This window comes from Solanum pennellii, chromosome 2 (assembly GCF_001406875.1).
Source record: "Solanum pennellii chromosome 2, SPENNV200".
In the NCBI taxonomy this organism is placed as follows: domain Eukaryota; kingdom Viridiplantae; phylum Streptophyta; class Magnoliopsida; order Solanales; family Solanaceae; genus Solanum; species Solanum pennellii.
Genome location: NC_028638.1, coordinates 50,124,084 through 50,137,549, shown reverse-complemented (window position 1 = coordinate 50,137,549; position 13,466 = coordinate 50,124,084). Strand labels below are relative to the sequence as shown.

Here is a 13,466-nt window from a genome sequence, read left to right as displayed (position 1 = left end):
ATAGTAGAATACCAAATGATAAACAGGGGAATTGATTTAGGATTTAAAATTTTGATTGGATATGGGCCCGGAGGTGGATATGATGAGCATAATTTAAAAGCAGGGGAAAGTAGGGTATAATGACATGTACAAGTAACATCAAATACAATGAATCCTAAGTGATGTCGCATAAAAGTGTCGAGTACAATTGCTCTCGCCTAAAGATACTTCCAAGTCCAGAGATTCGCGAAGTATCCTAAATAAAGAGAAGGATGGGGGGGCCAATCCTACAAGTACCATGAAGAACCAACTAGTAACCATAAGAGATTCTTGAAAATCACATAAAAATAGCTTCATCAGATTAACAAAGGGAGTTAAATGCTGAACATCATCATTTCTGCCAAGTTGACTACACCATATAACATGGGACCAAAATGAACAAGTGACACGTTCTAATAAACAAACAAGAACCATGTTGCTTGAAAGTGTGCAGGAAAATTTCAGATGGTGTTTCCCGGAGTTTATGGGCCTAATACAAACATTGAAAGAGAAGTCTGAGCTTGCAGCAATAAGAGGATTGTGGATGACAGTTGGGTCATAGGAGGCGACTTCAATGTCTGTCATTTTGGAAGCCAGAGATACAATTGCATAAGAAGGTCCAAGCTATGAGTTGCTTCAATGACACCATCTAGGACCTTGGCCTCATGGATTTGCCTTTGCCATTCTACACCTGGACTAGAGGAGATAATCCAACTCAAGCAACAAGAATTGATAGGTTTTTGATTCCCCTTTTTACATTTTAGCAACAAATTATTACCCTGGCCCGGACGGATTCATAATGGCCTTTTTATGGAGTTAACGGGAGAAGGGTGGTCAAGGTGTGGGTAGCCCTGCACCTTTGGTATTTTTTTAGTTTTTGATTCCCCTTTTTACATTTTAGCAAAATATTATCACCCTGGCCAGGACGGATTCATAATGGCCTTTTTTTTGGAAGGCATGGGAGGTCATTAATTATGAAGTAATAGAGGCTATATACCACTTTCACCACAACTGTCATATAGTCAAGTCCCATAATGCTTCCTTTATTGCCCTCATTCCTAAAGAGAAGGGGCCAATAGAATTAAAAGATTACAGACCCATCACATCGAGAGTGTGTACAAAATAGCAGCAAAGCAAAGATTCTTGCAGAGAGACTCAAATCTGTAATTGGGAAGACTAGTTTCAGGCTACCAAAATGCATTTGTTAAGGATAGACAAATCTCAGATGTTGTATTATCAGCAAATGAGGTGTTGGTTTGGAAGCAGAAAACAGGAGAATCGAGGTTGTTGTTTAAACTTGACATAGAGAAAGCCTTTGACAAACTTAATTGGGCTTATCTCTTCACAATCTTGAGAAGCATGCGATTTAGGAATAGGTGGATAAAATTAAGTCTGACAACAGTAAAATACTTTGTGCTCATTAACAGAGGGCCTGCAGGTTTTTTCTCTCCTCAAAAAGTGCTAAGGCAGGGAAGACCCCTCTCTCCCTTTCTTTTCATTCTTGCTACAGAAGGTCTTAGCAAGATGCTCCAAAAAGTAAGTCAACTACAATGGATTGAAGGCCTCAAAGTAGGCAGTCCCATCGAAAACAATGTCACTGTTTCACATCTTCTTTATGCGGATGATACTTTGCTATTTTGTGGGGCAGATAGATCACAAGTGATTAGGCTAAACTTGACTTTGCACATTTTTGAAGCTATCTTTGGACTATATACAAATATGTCAAAAAGCACTATCTATCAAGTACATTCAGTGCATAGTTTGGCAAAGCTAGCACGAATTATGTGTTGCAACATAGGGTCATTTCCAACAACTTATCTTGGGCTGCCTATAGGTGCAAAATTCAAGTCTAACGAGATCTGGTTGGGAATGATTGAGGAGTTTGAAAAAAGACTAGCAACATGGCAAATGCAGTGTCTTTCAGAGGAAGAGTTGCATTGAGTGATAGTGTAATGGACAGCATCCCTACTTATCATATGCCCCCTTTTCCCCATTCCAACAAAATTTCTCCAAAAGCTTGACAGAATTAAAAGGAATTTTCTATGGGAAGGCAACAACGAGGATCATAAGTTGCATTTGGCTGAATGGGCAAAAGTGACAACCTAAATCTCAAGGGGGTTTGGGTATTAAAGATCTTGCTGCTAACAATAAAAGCATGATGTTGAAATGGTTATAGAGGTACAGAACTGAAGACATTGGACTGTGGAAAGAGGTGATCAAAGCAAAGCATGGTGAGCTTACTCACTAGTAATCAAAAATTTCGGTAAATGCATATTGAGTTTGATCTTGGGCATATTTTTATGCCTAGGAACCAAATAATACCCATGCTTTGGCCGAGTTTAGGGATGATTTCATTAGTTTTGATAGTGTGCAGTGTTAATTCATTAGGACTAACCAATATGTTTAGTTTGTGCAGGTGGCGAAACAAGAGGGAAAAAGGGCATACAAGAGGCAGCACGTGAAACAAGAGTGGGTCCAAGCAAAAGAGCACAGAGGATGGGATGTGAAAAGAACAAAAGAATAACCCAGCTCCATATCCTCTCCACATCGCGGAAATGGAATTTATTATTTGCTTGTGTGATGAGTCTGAAGCAGAAGAGTCTATATCCTCTCTGCGTCGCGGAGAGGGGGGTGTTCGACCAAAGCTGAAATTGCAAAGTGTCTCCGAGTCGCGCCTCTATGTCCTAATTTTTAGCCGCTTTTCCTAAATTATAAATAGAATTAAGTTTTATAATTTTAAGGATTCTTTTCTTGGGTTTTGAAGAATGACGATTTTGGGAGCGATTTCATCAATTCGTAGGGTTCATTCCTATTCTTTACTTATTTTGATCTCTCTTATGTTTATTGAATATTTTAAGATTGAAAAGCTAAATTTCCTAGTTCTAGGGTTGTGGCTACAGGATGATTGTATTTTATTACTTTGATGTATTAATTTTGGCTATCATATGAATCTCTCTTTTGTTCTTAATTTAGTATTTTGTGACTCGCCACTATTGAAATAAATGTATTGTTCAAATTGAAACAGGATGAGGAATAAGAGGATCGAACGTGAGGCAAAAGGAGCATGATCTTCTCTAGGTTTATGATTGATTTGTATCTACGATAGGGATGTTCCTACCTTGCTAGGTTAATAGACAGAATGAAAACATAATGCTTGGTAATTGGTTTAGTCTATCCCCGCTCAACGATGTAGTTAGGCTGTTGGCGGTTAGAGTTCGGTAGACCATGATCATAGATCTGACCCTGTAATCAGTGATTCGATAATCTATTCACATCCATTAAAGAAGATAATTTGCATGAATCCATAGCAGGCTGCAGCCCTGGAATTTCCCAAGTCATTGTTTAAAATCCAATTGAACGTGAATCCTAGTAGTTCACTTCAATATTTAGATAATTAATCATTTAAAACTATACATGACTCTTCTTATAATACTTGCTCTGAACTCTAATTATTTGAAAATTGAATACAATCTGATCTTAAGTCCTGTGGGTATCTGACTCTCAAAAAGAGCTACTCGAACACTTGCGTGTGCGTTGGGTGCAACAGAGTTGATCTATGAAAAAGCATCAGTAAACTTTGGCCTGATTTTTCTGAAAAAATCACATTTAGAGTGAAGAATGGATCTCACATCAAATTCTGGAAGGACATATGGTTGGGAGACACAACATCGGGTGAGGAATTCCCAAGCTGAACCAAATTTTGCCACAGCATCCAACAGAATAGACGACATTTGGGACCTAAGGTTCAGGAACCTACATGACTGGGTACTTAATGACATATTGGCCCTCTTTGCCAAATTGCAGCCTTTCTCTTTTTCCCCCCAAGAGCCTGATAGATTAGAATGGCTTTAAACATGATGGAGAACAGAACTGATATAAACTGTTATTCATACCGAATGCAATAACAAGCCTAATGAGAAGTGATTTTCATGCTTTGTTTTCCACATTTAGACAGGCATCGATCCTTCAGAGGGTAAATATGAATTTTGAAGAGAATAAGCTATAAAGTGAAGTAAAAGGTTTGAGAATGTAGGTGGGCAACTAAACCTGTATTAACAACTACAATCATTACTACAATACCTTTCCCTTCTAAGACAGATTTGCAAATGGTTTACATTTTCTTAACTTTTTGAATGTATAATATGACAGATACAAGTACTGGAGAATATTACCGCAAGAACTGTGACGGATGACTGCTGCTCGGGAATCAGATTTAAGTTCCCGCTTTGATCAAAATACATAACTTCATGCTCAGAGTTGGGTTTAACTTTAATGAATTTTGCAAAATTTAGTGCAATGGAATTTTTGGTAAATGGCAGTTTTATCAAATTCCATAGACTTGTGGTGTGATAAAAATCTAAACAAAGATCGTACTTAACTGACAAATGATCTTGAAGCTTGAGAATGATTGTTGCAGATCCAACCCCGGTTTTAAATTTGGTCAGCATAGTTGTGTGGTAATTGGTAAACAACTTCAGGCATGACCTGCAAAAGCACGGTCAAACTCAAAATCAATGTTACCTATTATAAAGAGTTTCAAGACTCCCACACAAGACTTAATGCCAATGTTACCTATTATCAAAATAAGTGTAACAATTCTTGCTCAGAATCAAGATAGGTCAGATAGGACCTGATAATTTAATGAATTGCAGCCTCCAAGTTGAAGTGACATTTCAATGAATTTTTAGACAGTCGTTAGTTCTTCCAAACGAATTCGCTCATCTGCAGCATGCTGAAGAACATGACGATGACTGTAATATTCAACGAAGATAAATGCAAGAATAAAAAAAAAATCATAATCCTTGACTATATAAAAAGGGACGCACATTTATTTTCACATGGACCTAAGTTTCTACACAAGAATATTCTTCACCAGATCGCCACAAAGTGACGAAGCATAAGATAAAGCACTCTATATCACTCTTATTTTTTGCAGAAAAGTCACAAAATTGCAATATAAGAGAGGAAGTTATTTGTTAAAGTATTGGTTATGCAAACTGCAATGATGTAAATATTAATGTGGGGATTATAACGCGGTGAATAACAAATGAGTAATGCTATGCAGGGACTATCTACAATAAAAGGGAATTTTTGACTGTAAATACTCATATCCATGCATTGTTGTCAAATGTGTTATTACTCCAGAAGCTATCCCGCATAAAATAGTACTTGCATGAGTCATGAAAATATTAATAATGAACAGTTAAATACCACCAATCAAATGCTACATTAGTTATGTTGAGCTTATTTTTTCTTATGCTGATAGAACTTTTTCTTAAGCAGCCTACAAACGTTGTACTAATTATGCAGAAGTTTATGCTTAGATTTATATTTGCTACGAGTCTAACCAAACGATCCCTAAGGAAATCAATCGTTTAAAGTAAATTTGTTATAAGGAAATTCATGAGAAACCAAGAACGGCCAACTATGAAAAGGACAGAATAAACCTGACCAATGATATCAGGTGTTGTGCTGGTTGCTCATCACAATCGGAATAAACTTCTCATCAACCTGTTGGAGAAATTTGGCACCCTCCAGGCAGTTTTGATCAATGGTACCAGAAACCAATGAATCGCCAACAAAATACAAGATGCCAAAAGTGACACTGAGTACAGTATACTGATTATTAAGATTTTCTGTTCCAGCATTGTTCTGCATCTCATAGGAAAAGGTAAAAGTCCATCATCTTAACAAAATAGAGAAGTAGCAAAAACATCCGAGATATAGCTACGGTACTCAACTGTAATCTCTGGTCGGAAGTCCCTCCATTTTATCCCAGAATTTAAGAAACTTTTAATTTTTATTGGTGCAAATTCTGAAAATTTGATTAAAGAAAAGATCAGGCATGACAATTTTATTACAAGATCAGAACATAAGCAAGATGGAATTTGAAAGAGGCTATGTGTCACAGGAGTCTTGGAAAGAGACATTGTAATCTCATGCTTTCATGATTAATAAGAATGCAGCCTAAGATAATCTTGAAAAGTGGGTGAAAGAAATGAAGCTAATTAACTTAAACATGCACTAGGAAAATTCAGCTTTTATTCCAGTCAGAAACAAGTGGCAGGAATGGTTTACCTCCTTTTAACTCCCATCGTGTGAACATGTGCACTCCCCTTGAGCTTGATTTGCTATTCCAGATGTTAACAAGTTTCCTTTCACACTTGACCTGCAGAGAGAATTACTGACATACTTGATTGCGATAATATCAAAAAAAGACCAAACAACCCTCCCAAGAAATTTGATAACATAACTTTCATCAGAGAATATACCGAATAGGTGGATCAAATTAAGACTGACAACGGTAAAATACTCTGTGCTCATTAACAGAGGGCCTGCAGGTTTTCTCTCTCCTTAAAAAGGGCTAAGGCAGGGAGACCTACTCTCTCCCTTGATTTTCATCCTTGCTATAGAAGGTCTTAGCAAGATGCTCCAAAAAGCAAGTAGACTACAATGGATTGAAGGCTTCGAAGTAGGCAGTCCCATCGGAAACAATGTTACAGTTTCACATCTGCTTTATGCGGATGATACTTTGCTATTTTGTAGGGCAGATAGATCATAGATCACAAATGCTTAGGCTAAACTTGATTTTGCACATTTTTTAAGTTGTCTTTGGACTGCATACAAAGATGTCAAAAAGCACTATCTATCAAGTAAATTCAGTGCTTAATCTGGCAAAGCTAGCGCGAATCATGTGTTGCAACATAGGGTCCTTTCCAAAAACTTATCTTGGGCTGCCTTTAGGTGCAAAATTCAAGTCTAACGCGATCTGGTTGGGAAGGATTTAGAAGTTTGGAAAAAGAGTAGCAACATCGCAACTGCAGTATCTTTCTTTCAGAGGAGGAGTTACATTGATTAATAGTGTAATGGACAGAATCCCAACTAATCATAATTCATATGTCCCTTTTCCCTATTCTAACAAAAGTTCTCCAGAAGCTTGACAAAATTAGAAGGAATTTTCAATGGGAAGGCAACAACGGGGATCATAAGTTGCATTTGGTTAAATGGGCAAAAGTGATAACCTAAATCTCAAGGGGGTTTGGGTATCAAAGATCTTGCAACTAACAATAAAAGAATGATATTGAAATGGTTATAGAGGTATGAAACTAAAGACGTTGGACTGTGGAAAGAGGTGATCAAAGCAAAACATGGTGAGCTTACTCACTGGTAATAAAAAAATTTGGCAAATGCATATGGAGTTGATCTATGAAAAAGCATCAGTAAACTTTGGCTTGATTTTGCTGAGAACATCACATTTAGAGTGGGAAGATGGATCTCACATCAAATTCTGGAAGGACATATGGTTGGGAGACTTAACTTTGGGTGAAGAATTGCCAAGCTGAACAAAATTCTGCCATAGCATCCAACAGATTGGACGACATTTGGGACCTAAGGTTAAGGAACCTACATGACTGTGTACTTAATGACATATTGGCCCTCTTTGCCAACTTGCAGCCTTGCTCCTTTTCACCCCAAGAGCCTGATAGATTAAAATGGGGTTACTCAAGAAAAGGTCTCTACACAGACAATTAAGGCTATAACAACTTATGCTCAAGGAACTCAATGACTGACAAATAGCTATGGACTCATATATGGAAAACCAAGTTACCTACCAAAGTGATCTGTTTAAGCTGGACTGTACTGCACAACTCATGCCTCACACAGGATAATCTCTCCAGTAAGAAATTTCATCTTTCCAGCCGATGCTACTTCTGCCACAAGCACACAAAAGGTGTCAACCACTTCCCATTGCACTGCCCAATTGCCTCAGACCTCTGGAACATGTTTTGTTGTTTTTTGGTCTTTCCTGGGTCACGCCTTTCAAAGATAGGGAAACTCTTGAAAGTTGGAGTTCACGGGAAGTTGACAAAGTCATCAAGAGTATCTTGATGATGATCCCTGGTGCTATTTTTTTGTGTTAATGGACAGAGGAACAAAAGACGTTTTGATGGAATTTCAACTTCTAGAAATCTTTTGCAAGGTAGATGTCTAGTTAGCAAGGTAGATGTCTAGTTAGCGTTTTTAGCTGGTCCAAATTGACCCCTATAAGTAATTTAGAACTCATTTTGGATTCTGTTAGCTCGATTGTTTAGGAAGAAGCTAAAAATCCATATTTTTGTGAGCTTAAGTGATTTATCATTTTAAAGCTTCCATATTTTTGATGCCTTTGAATGAATCTACTCGCTTCATCAAATAAAGAACTTATGACATGTTCCCTATCACAATCCCATTTTGAGTCCTCGTCACTGACCAAAGTCCTGGGGCTAGTACAACTCAAAATTGATACTTACGGGACAAATATACATACCATGGAAAATATTCTTCACGTGGTGCAGTGACAAAAATATAACAAACTTATTAACAAGCATTACCAATGCATGCAATAAATATCTATTAGGAATTTCAAGAAATCAGAGAGAAACAACAAAGAACCATATTATTTCAAAAAATACTTTGTCAGAAATAAAAAATTAGTATATAGCTGGATGTAACAGTCTCCTACAGATAGCAAGGCTCCAAAAAGATTGATGTAGCAAATCAAGATCTATGAATAATTAAGAACAACAAAAGTGGGACTGTAGAAGGTCGTGTAATTTTACCAAAAGGGTTATTTAGTGACAAAAAAAAATTGAACTTCGCGATGGAGAAGAAAGACCGAAATACGGAATTTTTCCCAAAATATCATTAACCCACCTGAAGTGCCAGTCCAAGCAACAATTCTTTGCCTCGACAGGCAACATTTTTTATTGGACATTGACGGATGAAAACCTCCAAATATTCATTGTCTATAAAACAGAGCAGATTGAGTACTAAGAATAAGAAAAGAGGGAGTGCATGTGAAATACAACGAAAAGGATTTCATAACTGCAAGTCAAAACACGAATCAGCTCAAAAGCTTAGGAAGCTTTCATGACTGCAAGCACCAGTAGCCTTATGAGACAAAGAAGAAACACCTAGAAATGGAACTTTCTCCAAAATCTCACAGACCCACTTGAGATGCCATGCCATGCCATGCCAAGCAACTGTTTTTCAGCTCAAGAGAGAACATGTTCAATTGCCATTTTGAGTTACCGAATAGAGTAATAAAAATAAGAAAAGTAGAATGTCATTGAGTAATTTCACCAAAAGGGTGAGTTGGTGAGAAAGAAACTAAAGTTTGTGAAGCCAAAACGCGATTAGCTCAAAAGCATTGAAATTCGTCATATGGCTGCAAGCTTAAGTTAGCCTTATGAAACAAAGAAGAAACACCAATAAATGGAAATTTAATTCCAAGATCTCATAGACCCACCTGAGCTGCCCTGCCGAGCAACAATTTAATAAGCTCGAGAAAAAACAAGTTTCATTTAACTTTCACGGAAGACAAAACCTCAGCATCCTCATGGCTTAATAAACAGAGTACTAAGAATAAGAAAAGAGGAAGGTCATGTGTAATTTCACAAAAAAAGGTGTTTTGGTGGGGTTGGGTTGGGGGGTGCAGAAAACTGAACTTTGCTAAGCTAAAACATGAACCAACTCAAAAGCTTTGAACTCTATGATGGCTGCAAGCATCAGTTAGCCTTAGCCTTATGAGACAGGGAAGATACCATGAAATGAAACTTTCTCCAGAATCTCATATACCCACCTGATGTGTCATGCCAAGCAACAATTTTTCAGCTCAAGCTCACATGTTAAATTATTTTTTTAGTAATACAAGAGAGAGTAATAAGAAAAAGAAAAGTAGAAGGTCGTATGGTTTGACCAAAAAAATTGAATATTGTGACACCAAAACACGATTGACTCAAAAGCTTTGAAACCCAGCATGGCTGCAAGCATCAGTTTGCCTATGAGACGAGAAGAAAGACCAAATAATGGAACTTTTTCCAAAATCTCACAAACCCACTTGAAGTGTCGTGCCAAGCAACAGTTCTTTAGCTCGAAAGGCAACATGTTTGATTGAACACAGCGGATGAAAACCTATGAATCTTCATCGAGTATAAAGCGGAGTACAGTGACTACTAAGAATAACAAAATAGGGAGTGCATGTGCAATATCACGAAAAGGGTGATTCAGTGAGGGGTGGAAAAGAAACTAAACTTTGCCAAGTGAAAACATGAATCAGCGCAAACGCTTAGGAACCTCTGATTGTTGTAAGAATCAATTAGCCTTATGAGACAGAGGAAACACCATGAAATGAAACTTTCTCCAAACTCCGGAAGAAACACTTGAGATGCCATGCCAACCAATAGTTTTTTCAGCTCAAGAGAGAACACGTTTGATTGCCATTTTGAGTTATACCAGCGAGAATACTAAAAATTTGCTCGTGCTAAATGGAGCATAGAGAGTAATAATAAGAAGAAAACAGGAGGGCCATGTGTAATTCACGAAAAGGGTGGTCTGGGAAGGGGGGTAAGGAAACTGAACTTTGCCAAGATAAAACAAGAATCAACTCAAAAGCTTTGAAATCTGGCATGGCAAGAAGCACCAGTTGGCCTTATGAGACAGGGAAGAAGCACCATGAAATGGAACTTTCTCCTAAATCGCATATACCCACCGAAGGTGCCGTGCCAAACAACAATTTTTAGCTCAAGAGAGAACATGTCAAATTGCTTTTTTTTTTTTTTAGTTATACAAGAGAGAGTAATACGAAGAAGAAAAATAGAAGGTCGTATAGTTTCATGAAAAGGGTGCTTCAGTGACATGACAAGCAACAGTTCTTTAAGCTCGACAGGCGACATGTTTGATTGAACATTGACGAATGATAGCTGTGTAAAGGAAAATAGCCACTGAGGGTGTTTGCGAAAGCATGTCCAATTGAGTTTCTTCATTCAAAATACTACAAATTACAACTTCTTATAATTAAACTAAATTTTTGAAGTTCTGCGAGTGAGCCTTCAAGAACAACTCCGCATCTCTCCATTAAATACATAACAAAATCATAAAATCATAAGTCATGAGGATATTAATAATGAACAGTAAATACCGTCTACCAACTGTTGCATTAGTCATGTTGAGCTTATTTTTACTTATATGTTGATAACTGTGTGGTACATAGTTATGCGGATATTACTTTTTCTTATGCAGCCAAAAAATGTTATACAATTTATGCGGAAGTTTATGCTGAGATGTATATTTGCTAATGAGTCCAACCAAACTATTCCTAAGAGAAACAATCGTATAAAGTAAATGCATTATAAGGAATTTCATGAGAAACCAAAAATTAAAGTAAATGCATTATAAGGAATTTGATGAGAAACCGAAAATGGCCGATTATGGAAAGGACAAAATAGACCTGATCAGTTATATCATCTGTTGTGCTCGCCACAATCGGAATAACTTCTTATCAACCTGTTGGAGAACTATGGCACCCTCCAGGCAGTTTTATCAATGGTATCGGGAAATAATGAATCACCAACAACATGCAAGACGCCAGAAGTGACACTGAGTACAGTAAACTGATTATTAAGATTCTCTGTTCAATAGCTGTTCTGCATCTCAACAGGAAAAGGTAAAGTTCATCATCTTCAAAAAATTGAGAAGAAGCAAAAACATCCAAGATATAGCAAAGGTACTCAACTGTAATCTCTTGAGCTACTAAAACATCCATCAGACAACCATATGTACCATATAGTCTTCAGTAAAGAAAAGTCAGTGTAGAATCTTGGAAAAAATTCACAGAGACATTGTAAATTCTGAAAATAATAAACCACTACAGCACAACAACATCAATTACATTGTTCAATTCCAATATAGTCAAACTCTCCAACATAAAGACCTAAAGAACCCAAGACACAATTAAAATACAGCAGGGATAAGAAAATCTTGAAATAGCAGTACGAAAATCCATCAAAAAAAGAAAGAAGAGAAAAGCTTACTTGAAGAACCCAGAAATTTATTTGATCTAAATCAATTACTTCACCATAAAAGATTCCACAAACAAACCCTAGAGAAAAGCCTAAAAATAGTGACCAAAACATCCATTGATAACTATAGGTCCGATATATTCTTCACTATAAAAAAAAGACATCGTAGAATCTTGATGATAAATCACAAAGACATTGAGAATCTTGGTAAAAAAAATCACAAAGACATTGTTAAATTCTCCAATATTAAACCCTAGAAAATCTTGAAAAAAAGAAAAGAAAAGAGAGAGAGCTTCCTGACAGAGAAAGGGAGAGAGGCGAGACGATTGAAAGAAAGTTATTTTGAAGTCTATGCTTTTTATAGTTAAAGTTATTTTTAATGTCACTTTGGTCCCCAAAGTTCAATTATATCGTCATAGTACCACCTCTTCTTTTTTTAGGAAAAAAGGTCAAAATTATCCTTCAATTAAACGTAATGAGTGTTTTTATATTCACTTTAAGGCTAGGCAACGGAATGTGATGTATCAGTATCGGTCGGGTATCGTTCCGGTTTGATTGCCGATGGGATATCGAACGGAATGGAATCGAGGTTTGGTATTGATATATCGGTACCGATTTATCCCGGTTCTGGTTCGATTAATTAATATTTACTAATTAATTATATATTTATAAATTATAATTTATATTTTATATTAAATACTATCCCCTATTTGTATTACATTAGTATTACATTCGAGACTTAGTTGAAACAAAACCTTTCCTAGAAGGTGATTGCGCAAACTATGCACTTTACTAGTAGTTGTAAATCAAAATTGTAATTTGTAATACAAATTTAAATAAATTAAATTGATATTTTTTAATTTGTGTAATTGCTTTAATTATTTTATTTAATATTTTTAAAATTACGAATTTAATTTATTTGAATTACAAGTTATAAATATAACTTATAAATTATAACATATTAATTAATAATAAGTAATAACTTATAAACTCAAAAGATTTAAATCTTGAAAACTTAATTAGACTTATCTTGCAAATTTAATAAGTAAAATTTTTTGAAGTATCTTTAAAATAAACTTAAGTAAAAAATTACATTATAAATTTAAAAACTATTAATTTAAACTTAGAAAAATAAAAAAATATTCATATTTTGGTAATTCAAAAAAATTATTTTTTGAAATAACTAGATGTGTCATCCCGTTTATCCCTCCCGTTCCATTCCGGTATATAGTGGGACGGGACAGAACTGAGTATCCGTCCCGATAATTTCAGTCCGTTTCATCCCGATACCGATCAACGAACCGATCAACTCATCCCGTTTCGATTCGATACCGATTCGTTCAGGTCTGATAGTTCCGTTCCGATCCGTTAGTCCCCAACTGATCCGTTGCCCAATCTTAATTCACTTATTAATACAAGTCGATTTTTTTTTTACAAATTCGGTTGTGCCATGTTGCCTTAAACTTTAAAATATTCAAGAAATATTGAAAATATTATAAGTAATGAGGCTGAAATTTCGTAATTCTATTAAAAAATGACAAACACAGGAATATCATGAAGCTACTAGTGTTAAAATTGAGGATCAAAAAAAAGAAAATATAATTATTG

General features: G+C 36.1%; 2 protein-coding genes across 21 annotated transcripts in view; both read right to left on the bottom strand.

Moving 5' to 3' along the window:
- LOC107010216 (DNA mismatch repair protein MLH3) overlaps positions 1 to 12,173 on the bottom strand; it is a 54,324-nt gene extending 42,151 nt beyond the window's left edge. The window contains exons 1-8 of one of the 17 annotated variants that reach the window (XM_027914437.1): positions 11,573 to 12,173; positions 11,288 to 11,483; positions 8,713 to 8,804; positions 6,097 to 6,187; positions 5,760 to 5,833; positions 5,471 to 5,670; positions 4,591 to 4,740; positions 4,398 to 4,503 (exon numbers count right to left, since the gene is read on the bottom strand). The gene's annotated coding sequence lies outside the window, so the exon portion shown is untranslated. Of the gene's footprint in view, positions 1 to 4,397; positions 4,504 to 4,590; positions 4,770 to 5,465; positions 5,671 to 5,759; positions 5,834 to 6,096; positions 11,484 to 11,572 lie in introns of all 17 variants that reach the window. The other 16 variants (XM_027914432.1, XM_027914434.1, XM_027914429.1 and 13 more) reach the window with 16 other exon arrangements.
- The window catches only part of LOC107010231 (catalase isozyme 2-like), a 77,188-nt gene that overhangs the window by 26,641 nt on the left and 37,081 nt on the right, over positions 1 to 13,466 (bottom strand). The gene's annotated exons all lie outside the window — the stretch shown is intronic.